The sequence below is a fragment of the Triticum aestivum genome, chromosome 1A (genome assembly GCF_018294505.1).
Source record: "Triticum aestivum cultivar Chinese Spring chromosome 1A, IWGSC CS RefSeq v2.1, whole genome shotgun sequence".
Taxonomy (NCBI): Eukaryota; Viridiplantae; Streptophyta; class Magnoliopsida; order Poales; family Poaceae; genus Triticum; species Triticum aestivum.
In genome coordinates, this window is record NC_057794.1 from 66,126,910 (window position 1) to 66,152,774 (window position 25,865).

Here is a 25,865-nt window from a genome sequence, read left to right on the forward strand (position 1 = left end):
TGAGCGTGATAATGCTACTTCTCTTGCTGAATGTTCTACTGATGCTACTGTTGCAATATCTTCAACTGTTGATGTGGAAACTAACCCCTCTGCTGAGGATGCCACTGCTATTGCTGATGAAAATGCTAGGTTGAAGACATTGCTTGAAACAGGGATGTACAAAAGTCTCAAAGGGCATCAGACACTATGTGATGTCCTCAAAAGGCAGATTCTGAACCGAAACCCTAGGAAAGAGGGTGTTGGGTTCGAAAGGAAAATGAATGTTGATGGCTCTTACTAGAAACCTGAGAAGTACCCCAAAACCACATGGGTTGCTGCAAAGGAACCTTCAGTGGATCCATCCACCCTATCTGGCTTCACTTGTGCTAATCCCATCGTCATTGATGAATCCTTTGATGCAAACTATAAACTGTTTAAGAATCAGAATGGTGAAGTGTTTGCCAGGTATATTGGTACTAACTGCAGGAATGGGCCACCTATGAAGAAAGTCTGGGTGCCGAAAAGGTGTCTGGAGAATCTTCCCATGAATGTCATCATGACACCACAAGGAAAGAAGACAAACCCCAGACCACAGGCTTCATATGGTCCAAAGGCTTCATACAGACAGAGGACTCACCTGAGTCGCACTAACACAAATGTTTTGCAGGAAAACCATACTCAGGCCTATGAATATGAGCGTGTTTCATCAAACCGCCATGTTCATAAGACCCAGAACTACTCTGCTTATTCTTATGAGTACTATTCTCCACCTGCAAGACAATTTGCTAGGGCTCCAAAGCCAAAGTTCTCAGATGCTGCACTTAGACTCATTGCTTCGAAGCCACCCTTGAAGAGGTGGGTGGCTAAGAAAGCTTAACTCTCTTTTGTAGGGAAAGGTCTCCAGTCGAAAATCAAATGTGTCTGAAGCTATTGCTGGGGACCTAAAACATCTTGTAGGGTGCAAGATCAAATGCCCAAATGGTCTTATTATGTATTTTATTCCTGAGTCGCTTGCTACTTGTCCTATCAGTCCTAACCTCGATCTAAGCTTTAATAATCCTCTTGCTCATCAAATGTTTATGCTTCGCAATGCTCTTCGTGAAGCCTATCACCCTAACTGCACTGTAGGGTATGACACCAGCTGCTTTAGAATGGATTATTGATAGTGGATGTACCAATCACATGACTGGCAAACGAAGTCTTCTCATGGACTCAACCCTACGTCCATATGACAAAAGTCACATCACATTTGCTGATACTGCTAAAAGCAAGGTATTGGGTCTATGTAGAGTTGCAATCTCAAAGGATCAGCACATGGATAAAGTGATGCTTGTTGAATCCCTTCATTTCAACTTAATGTATGTCTCAATGCTTTACGATTTGAACATGATTGTGATATTTGGAAAATATCGTTGCCTTGTTCTAATGGAACCTGACAAGTCTCTAGTCTTTGAAGGGTATCGAAAAGATGATTTGTACATGGTAGATTTCTCAACAGGACCACAGCTTGCTGTATGTCTTCTTGCAAAAGCTTCAGAATGCTGGCTCTGGCATCGGAGGCTAGGGCATGCTGGCATGAGGAACTTGCATACTCTTGCAAAGAAGAAGCATGTCATAGGCATCGAAGGCGTCAAGTTCAAGAAGGATCACTTATGCGGTGCCTGCGAAGCTGGAAAGATGACGAGGGCCAAGCATCCCTCGAAGATAATCATGACAACGACTCAACCCTTCGAACTGCTACACATGGACCTCTTCGGCCCTACTCACTACTCTACCCTTACTACTACTGCTTGTCTCTATGGCTTCGTCATTATTGATGATTATTCAAGATATACATGGGTGCATATAATCCTCTACAAGATTGAAGTGCAGGATGTCTTCAGACGCTTCGCCAATCGAGCCATGAACAACTAGGGCGTCAAGATCAAGCACATCAGAAGTGACAATGGCACTGAATTCAAGAACACCGGCCTCGACACTTATCTCGATACATTGGGCATCACTCATGAGTTCTCAGCTTCGTACACGCCGCAGCAGAATGGCATCGTGGAACGCAAGAACAGAACACTCATTGAGATGGCTCGGACGATGCTCGATGAATACAAGACACCAAGAAAGTTCTGGCCTGAAGCTATTGATACTGCATGCCATGTCATCAACCGTGTTTATCTTCACAAGCTTCTGAAGAAAACATCCTATGAACTCCTCACTGGTAAGAAGCCAAATGTCAGTTACTTCAGAATATTTGGTGCTAGGTGCTGGATCAAGGATCCGCATCACACTTCAAAATTTGCACCGAAAGCACATGAAGGTTTTATGCTTGGTTACGGAAAGGATTCGCACTCCTATAGAGTCTTCAACCTCTTTCACTATAAAGTGGTTGAAACTATGGATGTGTGGTTCGATGAGACTAACGGCTCGCAAAGAGAGCACCTGCCAAATGTGCTAGATGAAATTCCACCCAGTGAATCCATCAAGCTTATGGGAACTGGAGAAATCATACCGTGTGTAGTACAGCCTGAAGAGGAATTTATCATCTCTGCACCTAATCAACCTGAAGACAATGCTCAGCCTGAAGACAATTCTTCAAACAATGACAATGATCAGCAAGAGCAAAATCTTCGTCCAGTTCATCCTCGTGTTGCAAATGAAGTACAGATTGAGAAGATAATTGATAGCATCAATGCACCTGGTCCACTCACTCGTTCAAGGGCAACACAACTAGCAAATTTCTGTGGGCACTTTGCATTCGTCTCAATATCTGAACCCAAGAAAGTTGATGAAGCCTTCATGGAACCTGAATGGATTCAAGCTATGCAAGAAGAGCTCCAATAGTTCGAGCTGAATAATGTATGGGAGCTGGTCGAGCATCCTGATCCTCATAAACACAATATCATAGGCACTAAATGGATATATCGCGACAAGCAAGATGAGCATGGTCAAGTTGTCAGAAACCAAGGCTCGTCTCGTTGCTCAAGGATACACTCAATTTGAAGGAATTGACTTCAATGAAACATTTGCTCCTGTGGCTAGGCTCGAAGCTATACGCATACTACTAGCCTATGCAAATCATCATAACATCCTTCTGTATCAAATGGATGTGAAGAGCGCCTTTCTCAATGGCAAGATTGAAGAAGAAGTGTATGTTGCACAACCGCTTGGTTTTGAAGATCCAAAACATCCTGACATGGTTTACAAGCTCAACAAGGCACTGTATGGCCTCAAACAAGCCCCTCGTGCTTGGTATGACACACTCAAAGACTTCTTGAAGAGCAAAGGCTTCAAACCTGGTTCCCTGAATCCCACACTCTTCACGAAGACATATGATGGTGAACTGTTTGTGTGCCAAATATATGTGGATGACATTATCTTCGGCTGCACTAATCAGAAATACAGAGCAATATCAGATGTCGATGATCGGTGAGCTGAAGTTTTTCCTTGGTCTTCAAATACGGCAGCAACGCAATGACATCTTCATATCTCAAGAGAAATACCTCAAAGATTGCCTGAAGAAGTTTGGAATGCAAGACTGCAAAGGTTATACGACGCCAATGCCTACCAAGAGTCATCTGGATCCTGACGCCAATGGTAAAGAGTTCGATCAAAAGTTATACCGCTCCATGATTGGTTCTTTGCTTTATTTATGTGCATCTAGGCCAGATATCATGCTTAGTGTTTGCATGTGTGCCCGATTCCAAGCGGCACCAAAGGAATCGCATCACTTAGTTGTGAAGCGAATTCTTTGATATTTAGCTTACACCCCAACACTAGGATTATGGTATCCAAAGGGCTCAGAGTTTGATCTAGTTGGATTCTCGGATGCTGATTATGCTGGTGACAAGGTGGATCGCAAATCTACATCAGGCACATATCACTTTCTGGGACGATCACTTGTGTGTTGGTCTTCAAAGAAGCAGAACTGTGTATCTCTCTCCACTGCTGAATCTGAATACATTGCTGCTGGATCTTGCTGCGCTCAGCTTCACTGGATGAAGCAAACACTCAAAGACTATGGCATTCATCTGAAGCAAGTGCCACTCTACTGCGACAATGAAAGTGCCATCAAGATTGCCAACAACCCAGTTCAGCACTTGAAGACAAAGCACATTCAGATCCGTCATCACTTTCTCAGAGATCATGTCATGAAGGAAGATATTGATATCATTCACGTCAACATTGAAGAGCAACTGGCAGATATCTTCACAAAGCCCTTGGATGAGAAAAGGTTTTGCAAGTTGTGGTGTGAGCTAAATATCTTGGAATCCTCAAATGTCCTATGATCATGCACACATCCTAACACTTATGCATGTGATGACTTAGATGTGCAACACACAAAGTAACGTATATCTTCAACTAATGAAGACTTACACTCTAAGTGTGAATACATTAACGCGGAATTTGACTTCAGAGCGCCACGATAATTGTGTGTCGTGTCTGGGTCTAATACTTCCTATACGGTGGGTAACGCCACCACCAAACTTTTATTTGGAGTATTTTCTGTTGGCGTTATATTTGCAAAGTCTTCGCATTTGGTTTGTCTTCAATATTAACATGGCTTCATGTTTATCTTCACTATATTGATTTGGTCTCATTCAGATATATTCATGTATTTGCGTTCTGTCCTCTACAGCATTCACTTATAGCTATGTCTTCTCGTTGGATCTTTTGAACTAAGTGAATGTGATCAGACCCTAACCTTTCTATGCTCCCGTCTCAAATCTATCTATCCAAATCATATGCATTCTATTGAAACTGTCGAATGTCTTCGTTGCGTCCTTGTCAGTAGAAGATACAGAGAGAAACATTAAATCTGTTTTAAATACTCAATCCTTTTTGCCTGAAACCCGGAGAAGCGAGAACGACCACCCGACAATCCAAGCGTACGTGGGAACGTGGAACAACCTCCAATGATTTGCATGATCGCCACGTGTCCTTCATATGTGAACCGCCAGGGGCACCTGCGTAATAACGATGCATCGTCCATGTCCTTATAAATTCACGCCACACCCCAGTCATTATCTCTTCTTCCACTTCTCTTCCTCGCACAAACCCTAGCGCCACCGCTAGCCCTCGACGACGCCGGCGACGAAGCGCTTAGCTGCTGCGACCTCACCGACGATGTCATCACGCCGGCCGCGGACATCGTCTTCTCCGCCGTCGTCGTAGGTGTCCTCCGTCGCCAAGTTAGGGCATGGAAGATCGAACTGCTCGGCCTCATCTCCTACTCTGTCTAGCAGTTCCTCGAGTGGTAAATAAAAACTCTTTTTACAGTCCTTTTTGATCCCATAGATTCATCCTTTTCAACCACAAGTGGTTTCTGTTCCTACAAAGTTGGATCTATCATGTTCTGCATCTCATAACATGCCTAGTATGTTCACTTATGCTTCACAAAGTAGTTAGATTCCTCACTTGTACTTATTCATGGATTCGTACAAATCTGGAACCAACTCTCTACATATGAGTGAATGTCTTCGCACTATGAGGTCAATGTCTTCTAAACTGATTTATCTTCAAAATCTTCTAAGAATGCATATGACCTCTTCCCCTTCCCTCGCATCTCTAATGCTATCACAGGTACATGTCCGTGGGAGAATCCCTTGGTTCTCATAGTCTGCATTCATTTGCAGAGTTCTTACAGCATCACATAAATTCTCCCGAAGCCAGTTCTTGTTTGACCAGCAGACAGAAGACTTTGACAGTGTTGAAGCCTTTCAGTCTAAACTTCATGGCAACAGAGAAATCAGCAAGGAAGGGTGGCAGACAACGTCATGGGGGTACATCAATGGATCTGCCCGAAGATCTCTATGAACTATACAAAACTGACCCCGAAGAAAGCTACGGTCAGCGCAGGACACGAATCCAATGGATTCGAAGATATTGGGCCAAGCAATGGTTCAAGTATAGATTCGTCACCAAGTAGTATGTTGAGAAGAATGCTATCACGCGTCCTTGGGGAGATCTTCAACCCAAGACCAGAACTGAAGCCATTGCTCAAGGATTCTACCCTTGCATGGTCCGAGGGCCACAGCCTACTGATGCCGACCCATCGTCATTGCTATGGTGTCGAGATGACAATCTGTTCAAGCGCAACTTTCAGTTTGCCAAGAACTCGGCCAGGGAAAACAACAAGTCTTGGGGATTAGACTTCAACCCAGGCCCCTCTGTGCCATGTGCCGATGGCACACGCGAAGCTGAACCCAATCTTGTTGGGCCCTTCTACAACTTAGAAGGTCTCATCACTCACACTCAGGTTCAAGGGGCAGCCTTGGATCACTCTGCAGACGACATTGACACTGACGAAGCGCCTGCACCACCAAAGCCAAAGAAGTAGAAGAAACCTAAGGCTTCGAAGCTTTCCACTCCACCAAAAGTGTTGCGCACGAAGCCTCTGGCCACTGCTCCTCCTGCACCAAGTGTGCAGTCTGAAGATCTCTCTCACATCTCCAAGACTGAGAAGAAAAAGAAGAAGCCCGTGCACTCCTCTAGTCCTGTTCTGACTCCTGCTGCTGTTTTGAGAAACGAGAATGACGCCATTGATTTGTCTAGCAACGACGATCTTGGCGATGATGCTCTTGAGCAATTGATAAAGAGAAAGCAAGAGGCGAAAATCTTCAATGATCTTCCCCTCTTGATGTGGAGATCCTGTACAAGTTTATTGATGAGTGATTTGACAGCCCAGACCTCAGTTTTGATGATCTTCAGCTCCCAATTGACCTCAGCGTCTCTTTCCATGGAGCCTTGCTCCTGAGATGGCTCTTGCACAGAAGATTGTTGAGCTGAAGCACAAGATTGATTATGAAAAGGCTCAGTTCAAGAAGCACATGGCCAAGCTCAATGTTGAAGACATTCAAAACTTTAAGGTCATGCTGCATGAGCTCAAGGAGGCGTTCCACAAGAAACGTGAAGAAGCAAGAGGTTCTCGTGAGTGCATGAAGAATCTCGCTGTAAAATGTGTTCAAGGCTACAATGAAGCTGAAAAGCACAAGGCTTTGGGGCGACCACGCATCGACCCAAAAATGGCTGCCAAGAAGAACCTCGCATTGTCTTCCCGGCCAGTATGACAAGCTCGAAGCCTAAGGTCCCCATAGTGGCTTCGGAACTCAAGAAAACAAGGGCAGCTGAAGCCAAAGCCCGCAAGTGCAAGACCAAGCACACCACTGATGACGCTCCGCCAACCAAGAAGAGAAAGACAAAGAAGAGAGATCGGGCTGCTCCCACAGAGCCCCTTGTTGTCGAGCCAATCTCAGTGGCTCGTCCTGCGCCTGAACATCATGAGCGTCAGTTGATAGTTCATGAGCCTTCTTCCATAGAGGCTCCTGAAGCTTAAGACAATTCAGCTATTGACCCCACCGCAGCTGAAGACATTGGTCATCAAGACAATGTTGAAGATGATGAAGCCCTTCCTCAGATCGAGCATAATTTGGTATCATCGTCTGTTCTCACGAACAGCGAACTCATCAGCATTGGTCGTCCATTGACGTCAATTGCTCAGGATGACTCATGGGCTGATCACCCTCAAGAATCCCCTCGTGATGAAGAAACACCAATTACTCCCCCAACCCAGGTCACCACTCCGGTGATTGACAATGAAGACTTTGAGGCCCAACCAACTCCATCTCCACAGGCGTCGCCAGCGTTTCGCAGGCTTCACAAAGGACCAAGGCCACATGTCACTTTGTCAAGTGTTCCAGAAGGAGAAGAGCGCCAATTCGTTTCACACGAAGTCTTTCCTGAAGCCTCTCCTACTGTGAACATCCCTGAATCTGAAGCCAAAGCGGCTGAAAATATTCCGGCTGCATCAGCCGATGACCAAGAAGAAGAACCAAGAGAAGAAAAACATGTTGCTACACCCCCATCCAACCCTGAAGTTGTTCTCGAGGAGAACGTGTCCGACCCTCCAGCTCCTGAAGTGGAGGTTACCAATACTGAGGCGGCCACCAACCTCAACACTGAAGCCAATGACGTTGTCATGGCTGAAGCTAATGTGGCGCCTGAAGCTAATGTGGTGCCAGAAGTGATTGCACCCGAAGACAATCTGCAGCCTGAAGCCAATGCCTCTGCTCCTATACCACCTCCAAGGCCACATACAATCGAGCAAGCATATGATCGTGGTCAGCTTGTTATCGTCCGCTGGCCAATTCTGGTTCCTCCGCCTGCTCCCGGACCTCAATTTGACTATCATGTGGAGCACAGGCCTCGGGTCCAGAAGCCAAGGCCAAGGCTACCACGGTTTCCAGGTACTGCAACCTCAACAGGATCGTTTAATCTGAATGGCTTCAAGGCACACAACACATTATTTGATAGTGACAAGAACCCCTACACAAGGCCAAGAATCTCCTCAGATCGATTCTGGAGTTATTAGCAGCGCAGCTACTATTCTTGCATCTTATACAATCAGGGGCGCATTTTCCCTCATATGCGTCTAGACTACGAAGCCATTGCTGGATTGCCTTGCCTTGAAGAAGCTCTTGACTGCTTCCGTGATGCGGGTCTGCTCAACTTTGTGACTGCCAAGGAACATTGGAATGAAGAACTTCTGCTTCAATTCTATGCTACCCTCCACATTCGTGGATACAACAGGGATCCGAAGACTTGGATCCTTGAGTGGATGACGGGCGATGTACATCATGAAGCTAAAGCCCAAGACATCATTGAGCTCACAGCCCTACCCACTCCTGGCGAATATTATGAACCAGGTTGTCAGCAACACCAGAATGCTTTGGAGAGCATTTTTTAGAAGCCAAAGCCTAACATGAGCCAAATGCTGAGCATGATGGAGCCTCTGCCACACGACGCTGAATACCCAATGGAATTCTTTGTTGAAGACCTAGAGTGTCTGCCCCGCACCATCTATCATATCATCAGGCAAACTCTATGGCCTGTCAAAGGACATTCATCTGCAGCGAAGCTTGAAGGAGCAATGAAGACTTTGGTTTTATATATCTTCAATGGCATCAGCTTCAATGCTCAAGACTTTTTCATCAGGCAGTTGGCTGCATCTGGCTCCAACATCTTTGGTCTGAAGTTCTATGCTCCATGGGTAATGCGCCTCATCAAGCTTCACTCTGCTATCAACTATCAGCCATCTGCGCGCAATCACCTTATATTATTGCCAGAGGTTGATCTGTCTGTTGAAGCCATTTACCCAGAGCCTGCAAGGAGCAAATTTATCTTCACAATGTCGGTCATCAAAGCTTCACCCAGCCCTTTGAAGGAGTTCAGACCGTTTCTCGTGTTTACCCCTTGGCTGGCAATACACATGCCCCTCGCACCCAAACTGAAGCCACTTCAAGTACCATTGCCCAAAGGCCTCGGAAGTGAACTCGTGTTCTCAATGACCGAGAGCTTCTCATCGCTCTACATCAGAAACAGGATAATCATCATGACTGGCTTAAGCGTCAGATGCAAAGCCTCTTGGTGGACATCAATCGCATTCGAAATCTTGCCACCAAGAATGCCTTTGTTACACATTAAACCTGTCGAAGGTCTTGGAAGAGTTTGACATTGCTCAGTTGTAACGCCCTCGATGCGGCTATATCTCCTACGTGTCGAAGCACGACTTAGAGGCATAACCGCATTGAAAGCAATGTTGCAAGTGAGGTAATCTTCACAACAACCCATGTAAATAAATAAAGGGGAAAAGTACATCGTTGGCTTACACTCGCCACGTCACACAAATAAATAAAAAAAGTCATTACATTCATCCAATACACTCAGGGTCCGACTACGGAACCAAAATAAAGATCAACCCCCAAATGCGACAAAGTCCCCGATCGCCCCAACTGGGCACCACTACTGATCATCTGGGAAAGACACGTAGTAACGACGAGAGTCTTCATCGAACTCCCACTTGAGCTCGGTCATATCATCTGTAATGGTATCATCGGTCTCTGCATATGGTTTTGGAAGGAATCTGTGAGTCACAGGGACTCGGCAATCTCACACCCTCGCGATCAAGACTATTTAAGCTTATAGAAAGGGTAAAAGTATGATGTGGAGCTGCAGCAAGCGACTAGCATATATGGTGGCTAACATATTCACAAAAGAGAGCGAGAAGAGAAGGCAAAAGCATGGTCGAACAACTATGATCAAGAAGTGATCCTAGAACAACCTAAGTCAAGCATTACTCCAACACCATGTTCACTTCCCGGACTCCGCCGAGAAGAGACCATCACGGTAACACATGCGGTTGGTGCATTTTAAATTAACTTAAGTTTCATGTTATCTACAACCGGACATTAACAAATTCCCATCTGCCCATAACCGCAGGCACGGCTTTCGAAAGTTCAAATCCCTGCAGGGGTGTCCCAACTTAGCCCATCACAAGCTCTCACGGTCAACGAAGGATATTCCTTCTCCCAAGAAAATCCGATCAGACCCGGCATCCCGGTTACAAGACATCCTCGACAATGGTAAAAACAAGTCCAGCAACACCGCCCGAATGTGCCGACAAATCCTGATAGGATCTGCACATATCTCGTTCTCAGGGCACACTCAGATAGGTCAAGCTACGAGTAAAAACCAACCTCGAGTTTCCCCGAGGTGGCCCCGCAGGCTGCCCATTTCGGACCAACACTCAGAGGAGCACTGGCCTAGGGGGGTTTAATAAAGATGACCCTTGGGCTCCGGAAACCCAAGGAAAAAAGAGGCTAGGTGGCAAATGGTAAAACCAAGGTTGGGCATTGCTGGAGGAGTTTTATTCAAGGCGAACTGTCAAGGGGTTCCCATTATAACCCAACCGTGTAAGGAACGCAAAATCCGGGCACGTAACACCGATATGACGGAAACTAGGGCGGCAAGAGTGGAACAAAACACTAGGCATAAGGCCGAACCTTCCACCCTTTACCAAGTATATAGGTGCATTAAGATAAACAAGATAATATGGTGATAACCCAACAATTAAACAAGTTCCAACAAGGAACGATCTCCAATCTTCACCTGCAACTAGCAACGCTATAAGAGGGTTGAGCAAAGCGGTAACATAGCCAAACAACGGTTTGCTAGGACATGGTGGGTTAGAGGTTTGACATGGCAATATGGGAGGCATGATAAGCAAGTGGTATGCACTAGTAGAAAAAGGGCCTATTGTCCCGGTTGGTAAGGGCCTTTAGTCCCGGTTGGTGAACCGGGACTAAAGGGTCGGTACTAATGCCTCCCCCCTTTAGTCCCGGTTCAATCCAGAACCGGGACTAAAGGCCGCGGCCACGTGGAGCCTTTAACAATCCACCTTTAGTCCCGGTTGTAACACCAACCGGGACTAATGGAAATTTTATGATTTTTTTTGAATTTTTTTATTTTCAAATTTCTGAATTATTTTAACCCCTCATTAGTGAATCTCTAATCAGCACCCCTCATCACTGCTCAATTTATCCTCTTCTCTAATCACCCTCATCATTCCAAATCACCTAACTTCCCGAACGATCACCCATCCTCCCACTCACCCAGCCTGAGCACGCTTAACTTCCGGGTTCTATTCTCCCTCATTTCCAAGTCTGCACTTGTTGTTTTCCTGACAATAGTAAGATGTTAATCCTATTAACCCTCAGGAATTTTGCTTGAGCATGAATTGACACATTTCACTGTTTGAGTTTCAAACTATTGTTTTCAAAAACAATAATTATTTAGAAAACAATAGTTATTTTGAATAATTAGTTTGACCAGGGTTTGACCATAGTTTGACCACAGTTTGACTACAGTTTGACCAGATTTGACCAAAATTCAAAATAACTGAACAAATTAGTTATTAACACTAATATTCTAGAATAATTAGTTTGACCATGGTTTGACCATGGTTTGACCACAGTTTGTCATTTTTCCGATTTTTTCCACTCTAGATATTAAAAGCCCCGTAACTTTTTTTCTGTTAGGTTTTTGAGGATTTTGAAAATGTTTAACGAGGTTCCCCCGTTAAATTTGGATGTAACTTTTCGAGTAGATGATTTTTCATATAAAACACTTTTTCATCCGAGTTAGTATGCAAAAGTTATGCCCATATTTACAAATTCCAGAGAGATTTTGCAAATAAAGTCGAAATTCACATTTGCAAATTTCCCCAACAACTAGACCACATATCACATGGGAAACTTATTTTCTTTTATTTTTTTGACATTTCCATCATTTTCTTTTATTTTTTTAAAAATTGTAAAGGCGATCCACCGGGGGGGTAGAGTTTGAAAATGGGACCTTTAGTACCGGTTCGTGGCACGAACCGGGACTAAAGGTCTCAACCCCATTAGTCCCGGTTCGTGCCTCAAACCAGGACTAAAGGTCTACTCTTTAGTCCCGGTTTGAGGCATGAACCGGGACTAATGGGCATCGCACCCTTTAGTCCCGGTTTGAGGCACAAACCGGGACTAAAGGGCACAGGTGAACCGGGACTAATGCCTTAGCCGCACGAACCGGGATAAATGCTCGCATTAGTCCCGGTTCTGGATTGAACCGGGACTAATGGGCTAAACAGGCCTGGACGAAAGCCCTGTTTTCTACTAGTGATGTATCGTAGTATAGGCATAGCAAAAGAGCGAGCATCTAGCAAGCAAAGATAGAAGTGATTTCGAGGGTATGGTCATCTTGCCTGCAAAGTTCTCAGAGTTGCCTTGATCCTTGTAAGCATACTCAACGGGCTCCTTGTTCACGTACTCGTCTCCCGGCTCTACCCAAGCAAGAAAAACAAGCAAAAGGAACACAATCAGCCACGTGCAATGCTCAAACAACATGATGCAAACATGGTATGATATGCAGGATGCGGTATGTGATGCATATGCAAGATTTGGAAAGGAATAATTGAACCTGGCCTCAACATGGAAAACCAAGAGTGCCACTGGATAGAGGAGATGATTTTGGTTGAAATCGATATAAAGATCACCGGAATCGGATGCACGGTTTGGAAATGGCAAGCAAAACAAATATGGCACCGGTCTATGATTAACAGCAAGTAGCCATCTAAATGCATCAAGATAAATATGCTACAGCACTCAAACATAGCAACAAAATGCATGGCAGGGATCCACTCAAGATGCTTGACAAAAGATGAACACTGAGCTACGGCTAATTCACTCAATAGCAGGTTCAAACAAGCATGGCAAAAGTGCAAAAGATAACAGGCTTCAGACTTAGAGAAAATAACACAAGTCAGGAATTTATCATCAGGAAGAAATCTTTAGAGCACGAAAACTACAAGTTACAGGAATATATCATGGCAAAGCAAGGCATGGCATGAAGCTACTCAAAGCATATAACAAAAGTCCCTTAGTGACCATGAGCCAAAAGGGATCAGAAAATACAATTGCAAGCATGTGAACATATCAAAAACATAAACAGATTCAGACTTAGTGAAAAAACTGGAGCATGCAAAACAGTTAACGAGTAGGCATGTTTTACGAGCTCGATACACTCACTACGGGGCATTTCATGACAAACTAAGCATACACCCGGAAAATAGACATGTCATAGAAGCTAGACATGGCAAGAACAACAACGTAGCATGCACGGATCAACAACAACAAGCTCGGCAAAATTGCTAAACATGTTAACAATCCGTCAGGAACATTTTATAGCAAAAGTAGAGCTCGATTGACTCAAGTTAGGGTGCTCCATAATGGCAAACAAAGACATGGATGGATAGAGCACCACAATATCTACAAACCATTCTTACTGATCATCCTCAAAAGAGGCACGGATCACTAGGAAACAACATGAACATATGGCATAAAAACAATAACAGGACAAGGACTTGGTGAAATTCGAAGTCCCTGAAATCAGCATCACTGAGTAAGCTACTTTGCATGCTTGTGCTAGTCACCACGAAGATCACAAAAATACATGGCATACACCCCTGTAAAGATGGCATGGCATACATGAAAATACATGCAGAGCTCAGGATCATAGCATGCACACATTAATCATGGCAAAAATGACAAAAGGCCATTTGCTAAAACAGATCTGACATAGTCATCACATAGCCTTCTTCCAACATCATTTCGGGCGGACGAGCTCAAATGAAAATGATGCAATGAGATGAAATGATGTACTCATCGAGACGAACATTTTGATATGCTACAAGCACGAACCAGAGCTACGGATGCAGAGTTATGGCATGACAAAGATTGCTTAAAATTATTGAGCGGGAGGGAAAAGTCAACCCCGAATCTAGGGTTACTGTAGCTCCCGATCCAGATCTGACGAGGCACACATTTCGAGGCGGTGGCGCTCTCTCCGCACTTGACGGAGACAACGGCGGCCAGCAGATCTCTGGCGCGGGGAGGTCGGAGAAGGGACGCGGTGGCCGGAGCGGTGCCCGGCGACGAAGGAGACCGGGCGGTGAGGAGGCGCCGGCGCGGGGCGGAGGGTCGCGCTCGCCGGCGAGACAGCACGGCGGCGCGGCGAGCTGGTGCGGGCGAGCAACACCGGTGTCAGGGCGACGAACCTAGCGCGAGGAGGTCGGAGGCGCGGCGGATCTGGGCCGGGAGGGCCGGACGCGGGGGCGCGCGGACCTGGCGGCATAGTGGGCGGCGAAGTGGGTGCCCGCGGGACAGGTGGCGGCTCCAGGTTGGTCGGCGGAGGCGGCGGACGTTGTCCGGCTAGACTTCGGACATGTCCGGCGGCTGGAGAGGAAGGAGACTAGGGTTTCGGGGAAAATCTGAAAATGAAAAAGGAGGGGTCTATATATAGAGGTAGGAGGAGCTAGGAGACTCCAAATTGAGCATGGTTTGCGGCCACGCGATCGTGATCGAATGCTCTAGATGATGGAAGGGGTTTAGCTGGGTTTTGAGCCTGTTTGGAAGGGTGTTGGGCTGCAACACACACGAGGCCTTTTCGGTCCCTCGGTTAACCGTTGGAGTATCAAACGAAGTCCAAATGGTACGAAACTTGACTGGCGGTCTACCAGTAGTAAAACAAGGCCTCATGACAAGTATCGGTCCAATCCGAAAACGTTTAACACCTGCACACGAAAAGAGGTAGAAAGGACCACCGGAGGACATAGGAGCGCCGGAATGCAAAACGGACAACGGGGAAAATGCTCGGATGCATGAGACGAACACGTATGCAAATGCAATGCACATGATGACATGATATGAGATGCATGACAAAGGCAAAAACACATGAAGACAAAAACCCGACAATGAGGAAATAGAATAACTTAGTGCCGGAAAAGACAAGAGTTGGAATACAAATAAGGTAGATTACATCCAGGGTGTTACAACACTCCACCACTACGAAAGGATCTCGTCCCGAGATCTAGGACTAGAAAAACTCCGGATACTCAAAACGGAGGTGATCCTCACGTTCCTAGGTGGCTTCACGGTCGGAATGATGTGACCACTTGACTTTCAGGAATTTGATTGACTTGTTGCGAGTCTTGCACTCAGTTTCTTCAAGAATAGCAACGGGGTGCTCATGATAAGATAGGTCTTCTTGGAGATCAATGTCTTCAAAGTTGACGGTGCGGTCAGGAGTCTTGAAGCACTTGCCGAGCTGAGAGACATGAAACACGTCATGCACGTTTGCAAAGTTGTAGGGAAGCTCAAGTTGATAGGCAAGATCGCCTCTCTTGTTGACGATCTTGAAAGGACCCACGTATCTAGGGGCAAGCTCCCCTTTGATACCGAAGCAACGAGTACCTTTCATTGGAGAGACACAGAGGTAGACATGGTCTCCGATCTCGAATGCCAAGTCACGATGCTTGCTATCATAGTAACTCTTCTGACGCAATTGCGCGGCTTTGAGATTATCATGAATGACTTTGCACATCTCTTCTGCCTCTGTGATCAAGTCATTGCCAAGAAGTTGACGTTCACCAGTCTCTGACCAGTTAAGAGGAGTATGGCACTTCCTGCCATAGAGAATTTCGAATGGGGCCTTGCCCGAACTCGCTTGGAAGTTGTTGTTATAGGAGAACTCGGCATATGGAAGACAATCTTCCCACTTCATGCCAAAAGAGATGACGCAAGCCCTGAGCATATCTTCAAGAATCTGATTGACACGCTCGACTTGGCAACTAGTTGGGGGATGAAAAGTTGTGCTGAAACGGATGCTGGTACCCATGGCCTTCTGAAAAGAATCCCAAAACTTGGAGGTGAAGATGTTGCCACGATCTGAAGAAATTAACTACGGAATGCCGTGCAGAGAGACAATCCGGGAGGTATATAGCTCTGCCAATTGAGCTGCTATGATAGATTCTTTGATAGGCAGAAAGTGAGCCACTTTAGTGAGTTTGTCGAAGACAACGAAGATAGCATCATTGCCACGCTTGGACTTTGGAAATCAAGTCACGAAGTCCATCTCAATGTGGTTAAACTTCCATTCTGGAATGGCAAGAGGTTGGAGGAGACCAGCTGGTCGTTGGTGTTCTGCTTTCACTCTTCTGCAGACACCACATTCATTCATGAACTGAGCAATCTCACGCTTCATTCGAGTCCACCAATACGACTGCTTGAGGTCATGGTACATCTTTGTACTTCCAGGGTGGATAGAGAGGAGTGAATTGTGAGCCTCGTTCATAATGACTTTACGCAGGTCACCTTTAGGCACAACAATGCGATCCTCGAAGAATAGAGTATCCTTGTCATCAAGACGATAGCATTTGTACTTGGGTTGACTCTTGGCAATCTCAATCTTCACCTTCTTCACCATAGCATTAAGAAGTTGAGCCTCACAAATCTGATCTTCCAAAGTAGGAGAGACTTGGAGGTTAGCCAGAAATCCTTGTGGAACAACTTGCAGATTGAGTTTGCGGAAAGCTTCACAAAGCTCAGGTTGGTAAGGCTTGAGAATCAAACTGTTGCAGTAAGCCTTCCTACTCAATACGTCAGCAATTACATTGGCCTTGCCTGGAGTATATTCGATACTCGGATTATACTCTTGAATCATCTCGACCCAACGAGTCTGCCTGAGGTTGAGATTAGGCTGAGTGAAGATGTACTTGAGACTCTTGTGGTCAGTGAAGATGTCCACTTTTTGTCCCAATAAGAGATGTCTCCAAGTTAAAAGAGCATGCACAACTGCCGCCAACTTGAGGTCATGAGTGGGGTAGTTCTTCTCGTTGGGCTTCAACTGGCGAGAGGTATAAGCCACAACTTTCTTCTCTTGCATCAACACTGCACCAAGACCTTGAAGAGAAGCATCACAAAAGACCTTGAACGGTTTGGATTCATCAGGAGGAATCAGAACTGGAGTAGTGACTAACTTCTCTTTCAGGGTGTTGAAAGCGATGTCACATTCAGGAGACCAGACGTACTTCATGTGCTTCTGGAGAAGGTTGTAAAGAGGCTTCGCGATCTTTGAGAAGTTCTCGACGAACCTTCGACAATAGCTTGCGAGACCAAGGAAGCTGCGGAGTTGCTTCACATTCTGAGGTGGTTCCCAATTCACAATTGCAGACACCTTCTCAGGATTAACCGCTATGCCCTTGGCAGAGATGATATGTCCAAGGTAGAGAACCTCATCGAGCCAAAACTCGCACTTTGAAAACTTGGCATAGAGCTGATGTTCTGTGAGTTTATCCAGCACCAAACGCAAGTGCTTGGCATGATCTTCCTTGTTCTTGGAAAAGACCAAAATGTCATCGAGGTAGACCAAGACGAAGTCATTTGTATAGGCGTTGAAGATGAAGTTCATCATGCGAGAGAATGTTGGCGGAGCGTTGACGAGATCGAAAGACATGACAGTGTATTCATATGAACCATAGCTTGTTCTGAATGTTGTCTTGGGGATATCCTCTTCACGAATGCGAATCTGGTGATAGCCCATACGAAGATCAAGCTTGGAGAATACTTGAGCACCTTTGAGTTGTTTAAACAGCTCGTTGATGTTGGGAAGTGGGTACTTGTTCTTTATGGTCTTCTTGTTCAATGGACGGTAGTCGACACAGAGTCGGTCCGTTCCATCCTTCTTCTTCCCAAAAAGAACTCCACAACCCCACGGAGAAGAACTTGGTCGGATGAGACCCATACGCTCTTGAATATCGAGTTGTTTCTTCAGCTCCTTCAACTCTTTAGGTCCAATCTTGTAAGGACGTTTGCAAACAGGTTCCGTGCCAAGCTCAAGATCGATGACAAATTCAACTGGCCGGTGCGGAGGCATTCCTGGAAGCTCTTCTGGAAAGACGTCTTGATATTCGCAAACGAACGAAATTTGAGAGATGGCATCCAGCTCACCCTTCTCATTGAGAGAAAATAGACGAATGGTATCATCCCTTGCGGCAAAGACAATTACATTCTCAGACGAATGTGTCAATTGAATCTTCCTGGCAGCACAATCAAGCTGAGCCTTGTGCTTAGAAAGCCAATCCATTCCAAGAATAAGATCAATATCCGAGTTACCAAGGACCATTGGAGAAGAAAGAAACTTATAGTCGCCCAACGTGATAGTCACATCTGGAACCACCAAACTGGCACTCAAGCATTTGCCCGGAGAAACGATATCCATTTGTTTGCCCAAATGAGAAGAAACGAATTCATTCTTGGCAAAAAATGTCTTTGACATGAAACAATGCAATGCACCAGTATCAAAAAGTACTTTTGCAGGAACATCATTAACAGGAAGGTTACCCATGATGACATCTGACGAGTCCTCTGCCTGAGCTACGTCAGCAAGTTGACCTTGGCGTGCTTGGGGTAATGCTTGACCACTGCGGTACTGGTAGATCTCACAGGAGGAGGAGGAGGAAGACGCCTCTGATTGAACCATTTGTTGGCATAGTGACCCTTCTGTTGGCACTTGTTGCACGTGACCTCCAAGAGCGGATGGTGATACGGATCACTTGATCTTGGAGCTTGAGATGAAGTCTTGTTCTGAAAGCCTGGGTTAGGTGGGTGGGAAGATCCATTGCCACCTTTGCTCTTCTGCTGATAAGGCTTACAGAACGGAGGAGGAGGCAGCCAATACTTTTGTTGCTTAGAAACCACTTGGGTTGAGGAAGAAGAAGTCACATCTCTGACTCGCTTCTTAGAAGCATCGCACTTCAGTTGGGCAGCCTCTTGCTTCATTGCCATGTTGTAAAACTCATCGTCCTTCTTCGGCTCAAAAAGGATGAGAGCTAGTTGGAGTTCTTCTCTGAGGCCACCTCTGAACTGGTATATCATGCTCTTCTCGTCAGGGACGTCTTGCTTAGCGAAACGGGCGAGCTTCTGAAACATGATGTTGTACTGGTAAATAGACAAAGTGCCTTGCTTCAGATTGCGGAATTCCTCACGCTTGCTCTCAACCACACTCTGAGGAATGTGATGAGCTTTGAAGTCTTGACGGAATTCATCCCAGGTAATCACACGGCCTCCTCTGGAATATTTGTATTGCTGAAACCATTCTGCAGCTTGGTCTTTGAGTTGGAAGGAGGCAAACTTGACAAAGTCCTTAGGCCTGACGTTACTGCACTCGAAATGCTTACATATATCCATGAGCCAATCATCAGCGTCTGAGGCCTCGACACAGTTGCTGAAGGTCTTTGGCTGATTAGCGAGGAACTGGTTGAGTGTAGCAAACTGATTCTGATCGTTTCCATGGCCTTGGTTGCGCTCTTGCAGAATTTGCATGATCAGCTGCGTGTTTGCATTGGTAGCGGCCATCATAGCTTGCCATGCCTCCGGAGGTGGAGGTGGTGGTGGCGGATCCTGATTCTGATTCTGACCCTTAGCAGGAGCCATCCTGAAGAGGGTGACATCCATTAGCATATTGATAGACAAATATTGAAGCTGAATCCAAAGGATAGAAATTGCAACATAAAGTCTTCACAATCGAACAAAATGAACGAATGCATTCCAATTGAAATGGTCACATTTCCATAAATTGAGAAGCCACTTAGATAGAGGTAGAATAATAAAACAGCAAGGTACGGACATGAACAAATACTTGGTGAGGATTACCCAATCCCAAACCAAATATCTGCAGAAGAAGAACTAGAGCTACAAGAATTCCCACCTATGAAACTCCTGAACCTTTCCGGTTATGCAATCAGGTGTTGGGGATACAGGGGAAGCATAATATCTCACCCAAAGCTAGCAAATCCTACATCCAGCTGTATCCATCCTTCAACACATAACCAAGAAACCTTCGGAAATCATTTACCTCAACCTTCAAAAAGCATCCGTTATACGAGTTATGGCGATACTCCTGAACTCCCACCCCAGTACTGGGTGGCGTCGAGGTTATCTCACTAACAACTGCATAAAAGAGATTTTTTACGTCGGCGAAACTCAGGTATTCCAGAATCTCAACGATAAAATTGTGACGACAACACCTCGGAGCTCAACTCCCCGGGACACTGCCACAACCCCTAAATGTTAAGAGGCAACAAGAACAATGTTCTCGTCACAAAACCATTGGAACAATTCCAAGATACCCGTGTGATCCTAAAAATTTTTAGTGAAATTTAAGAAGAGAAGAGTCAAAACTCTACGTCAGGAGGCCTCACCAGAGCGACGAAGGGACTGAGGAGTAAAAAGAATTCCTAACTCTCCGATACATATAAACCTAAATGACTCAAAACATTTTTCTAGACTCAACAACGCCAACGATTCGATCAAGCAGGGGGCTCCTAAGGTCGGGGAAGGCTCTGATTACCAACTTGTAACGCCCTTGATGCGGCTATATCTCCTACGTGTCGAAGCACGACTTAGAGGCATAACCGCATTGAAAGCAATGTCACAACTGAGGTAATCTTCACAACAACCCATGTAAATAAATAAAGGGGAAAAGTACATCGTTGGCTTACACTCGCCACGTCACACAAATACATAAAAAAAAGTCATTACATTCATCCAATACACTCAGGGTCTGACTACGGAACCAAAATAAAGATCAACCCCCAAATGCGACAAAGTCCCCGATCGTCCCAACTGGGCACCACTACTGATCATCTGGGAAAGACACGTAGTAACGACGAGAGTCTTCATCGAACTCCTACTTGAGCTCGGTCATATCATCTGTAACGGTATCATCGGTCCCTGCATATGGTTTTGGAAGGAATCTGTGAGTCACGGGGACTCAGCAATCTCACACCCTCGCGATCAAGACTATTTAAGCTTATAGAAAGGGTAAAAGTATGATGTGGAGCTGCAGCAAGCGACTAGCATATATGGTGGCTAACATATTCGCAAAAGAGAGCGAGAAGAGAAGGCAAAAGCATGGTCGAACAACTATGATCAAGAAGTGATCCTAGAACAACCTAAGTCAAGCATTACTCCAACACCGTGTTCACTTCCCGGACTCCGCCGAGAAGAGACCATCACGGTAACACACGCGGTTGGTGCATTTTAAATTAACTTAAGTTTCATGTTATCTACAACCGGACATTAACAAATTCCCATCTGCCCATAACCGCGGGCACGGCTTTCGAAAGTTCAAATCCCTGCAGGGGTGTCCCAACTTAGCCCATCACAAGCTCTCACGGTCAACGAAGGATATTCCTTCTCCCAAGAAAATCCGATCGGACTCGGCATCCCGGTTACAAGACATCCTCGATAATGGTAAAACAAGTCCAGAAACACCGCCCGAATGTGCCGACAAATCCCGATAGGAGCTGCACATATCTCATTCTCAGGGCACACTCAGATAGGTCAAGCTACGAGTAAAAACCAACCCTCGAGTTTCCCCAAGGTGGCCCCGCAGGCTGCCCATTTCGGACCAACACTTAGAGGAGCACTGGCCCAGGGGGGTTTAATAAAGATGACCCTTGGGCTCTGGAAACCCAAGGGAAAAAGAGGCTAGGTGGCAAATGGTAAAACCAAGGTTGGGCATTGCTGGAGGAGTTTTATTCAAGGTGAACTGCCAAGGGGTTCTGAGGGAGTCCTGGATTAGGGGGTCTCCGGACAGCCGGACTATCTCCATTGGCCGGACTGTTAGACTATGAAGATACAAGATTGAAGACTTCGTCTCGTGTCCGGATGGGACTCTACTTGGCGTGGAAGGCAAGCTAGGCAATACGTATATGGATATCTCCTACTTTGTGACCGACCTTGTGTAACCCTAACCCTCTTTGGTGTCTATATAAACCGAAGGGTTTTAGTCCGTAGGACAACAATCACAACATACAATCATACCATAGGCTAGCTTCTAGGGTTTAGCCTCTCTGATCTCGTGGTAGATCTACTCTTGTAACACCCATATCTTCAATATTAATCAAGCAGGACGTAGGGTTTTACCTCCATCAAGAGGGCCCGAACCTGGGTAAAACTTCGTGTCCCTTGCCTCCTGTTACCATCCGGCCTAGACGCACAGTTCGGGACCCCCTACCCGAGATCCGCCGGTTTTGACACTGACATTGGTGCTTTCATTGAGAGTTCCTTTGTGTCGTCATCATTAGGCTTGATGGCTCCTACTATCATGGATAGCGATGCAGCCCAGGGTGAGACTTTTCTCCCCGGACAGATCTTCGTATTCGGCGGCTTTGCACTGCGGGCTAATTCGCTTGGCCATCTGGAGCAGATTGAAAGCTACGCCCCTGGCCATCAGGTCAGATTTGGAAGTTTGAATTACATGGCCAACATCCGTGGGGACTTGATCTTCGACGGATTCGAGCCACAGCCGGGCGCGCCGCACTGTCGCGATGGGTATGACCTAGCTCTACCACCGGACGGTACCCCAGAGGCCGCGCCCGCATCAGCCCTGACCCTTAGCTCGGAGCCAGCTGCACCAATCGAGGACGGGAGGTTAGAAACCGCCTCAGGGGTTGCAGTCTCAACGGCGATTGAGCCGAATACCGGCATAAATCTCCGCACAGCCCGTGACTCTAAGGTGTCGGACTCTCTTCCGGACCCCGAACCATCCGCGCCCCTGCCAATCGAATCCGAGTGGGCGCCGATCATGGAATTCACCGCCGCGGATATCTTTCACCACTCGCCCTTCGGCGACATTCTAAATTCACTAAGGTCTCTCTCTTTGTCAGGAGAGCCCTGGCCCGATTATGGCCAACAGGATTGGGATGCGGACGATGAAGATATTCGACGCCCACCCACCACCCACTTTGTAGCCACTGTCGATGATTTAACCGACATGCTCGACTTCGACTCCGCAAACATCGATGGTATGGACAACGATGCGGGAGGCGAAGATGAACCACCACCCATAGGGCGCTGGACGTCCACTTCATTATATGACGTATACATGGTGGACACACCAAAAGAAGACGACGAGGAACGGAAGGACGCACCGAAGGCTTGTTCCCTCGAGAAGCAGTCAAAGCGGCGGCGCAAGCGCCGCCCCAAATCCTACCTCGCCAGAAATAACAATCACACAGAACCAGCATTGGAGCAGGGCGAATCACTGCCGGACCATGGCAATACGGAGAATCAAACCGAACAAACCAATTCTGTCAAAGATAATAGTCCGGACGACACAACGCCAGACAGGCACCCGGAGCAGCAGAATGCCCGTCAAAGGCTTGTTGCCACTGCGAGGAGCCTAAAAAAGTGGAAGCAAAGGCTCAAGGCTGCGCAGGACACACTCCAAATCAGATGGAGTAAAGTACCCGACACAGCAGCGAAGTACGGCGACAATCGCCCCACAAAGAGCTACCCAAAGCGGAAATTGCTACCTGAATTCGATGAGGAGGCCTCAGACCCCTCACAACCAAAAATCAAAACTGCCACCTGGCCGGATAGACGACCTCACGGCCAACATCAAGCGGCAAACAACGCCACTCACAAGTCAATACGTGACCCACTCGAGGGCTCGCACCAAAAGGACGGCGCAACCAGATCCATCTATGGACCACGCAAGCGCGCCCCAGCTTACAATGTAACACAACAAACATCCGAACAACGCGGTACACCCAGATACAGGGGTGCAGCACACCCCCTATGTTTCACCAATGAGGTGATGGACCATGAATTTCCAGAGGGATTCAAACCCGTGAACATAGAAGCATACGACGGAACAACAGACCCTGGGGTCTGGATTGAGGACTATATCCTCCATATCCATATGGCTCGAGGAGATGATCTCCGCGCCATCAAGTACTTACCCCTCAAGCTCAAAGGGCCAGCCCGCCACTGGCTTAAAGGCCTCCCCGAAAACTCCATTGGAAGTTGGGAAGAGCTTGAAGACGCTTTTCAGGCAAATTTCCAAGGAACTTATGTCCGGCCTCCGGACGCGGATGATTTGAGCCATATAACTCAACAGCCTGGAGAGTCAGCCCGGAAACTTTGGAACAGGTTTCTTACTAAAAAGAACCAAATTGTCGATTGTCCGGACGCTGAAGCATTGGCAGCTTTTAAACATAGCATCTGTGACGAATGGCTCGCCAGACACCTCGGCCAAGAAAAGCCGAGAACGATGGCAGCATTAACAAGCCTCATGAACCGCTTTTGCGCGGGTGAGGACAGTTGGCTAGCCAGATGCAGCACCAGCGACCCCAGTACATCCGAAGTTAGAGATGGAAACGGGAAATCATGGCGCAACAGCAATAACAAACGCCGGAACAAAGGAGACAGCACGAAGAGCACGGCAGTAAACGCCGGATTCAAAAGCTCTCGGCCAGGTCAGAAGCCGCCCTCTAAAGGTGCCAGAGACGAACTGTCCAGTCTGAATAAAATTCTGGACCAAATATGTCAGGTCCATAGCACCCCTGGCAAACCAGCCAATAATACTCATAGAGAATGTTGGGTCTTCAAGCAGTCCGGCAAGCTCAACACCGTACACAAGGGGGAGGATACACCAAGCAAAGATGAGAATGAGCCTCTCAAGGGAGACACTGGGGAACAAAAGAAATTTCCACCAGAAGTCAAAATAGTAAACATGCTACACGTGATCAATGGAAAAAACAAAACGGCACTCCCAGAAAAATACGGCCTAAGGCCTATCACCGTGGAGTCCTGCCACTGGTCGTCTCAACCGATCACTTTCGACCATCGTGATTACTCAGCAAGTATCTGACGTGCGGGATGGGCTGCCCTGGTATTAGACCCAATAATTGACGGATACCGCCTCGCACGAGTCCTGATGGACGGTGGCAGTAGTCTAAACCTGATATACCGGGATACAATCCGCGAAATGGGGATAGACCCAACAAAAATTCGCCATAGCAATATTACCTTTAAAGGAGTAATGCCAGGCCCAGGGGCTCGTTGCACAGGCTCCCTACTACGAAACGTTATATTCGGCTCCCCCGATAACTTCCGCAGCGAACATCTAACCTTCCACATCGCTCCGTTCCAAAGTGGCTACCAAGCACTACTCGGACGCGAAGCTTTCGCTCGCTTTAATGCAATACCACACTATGCTTCCCTCACACTCAAGATGCCCGGTCCACGTGGCATCATTACAGTGAACGGAAATATTAAGTGATTTCTGCGCGCCGAAGAGCGTGCGGCTGCCTTAACAGCCGCAGACTAAAAACGGCCTCACCAACTAATTAGCAGATCCCCTATTACAATACAAGGGGCTCAACGTGCGCAGACAAGTGGCAATTCTTACTCACCTTGAATTATACATGGTTTATTTAAAAAAACTATCTTTTTGCACGACAGCTTTTTTACCTAAGCTCCTCTCTTTTACAGATAATCATCGTGCTACACCCGTCCAGGATACGGCACAACGGAGACACAGGCGCAGACGTGCAGCAGGGACCCGCTCCAAGGATTCTTTTTAGATTAAAACCCTGCGTAAACCATTTTTACTGTCTCTTGTTGATACATATCCACCGAATTCTCAGCACAATTGAGAAGGATGCTAATGTCTTAGCATGTGGCCACGTCAGAATAACGCACGTACCTGGACACAAGGGGCTTCTTACAAGCGGCACTATTTTGGGCCGGTTTATACCATAAAGACCGAATACCTTAGGGAGTGTTCGGCGTCGCGAGTTCGGCCTTATATGCATCAGCTCCGAATCATTGTCTTTGGTCAAATGTTGGGTTTGCCCGGCTCCTGTGTTTTGGTGCCTTACGTTCCGC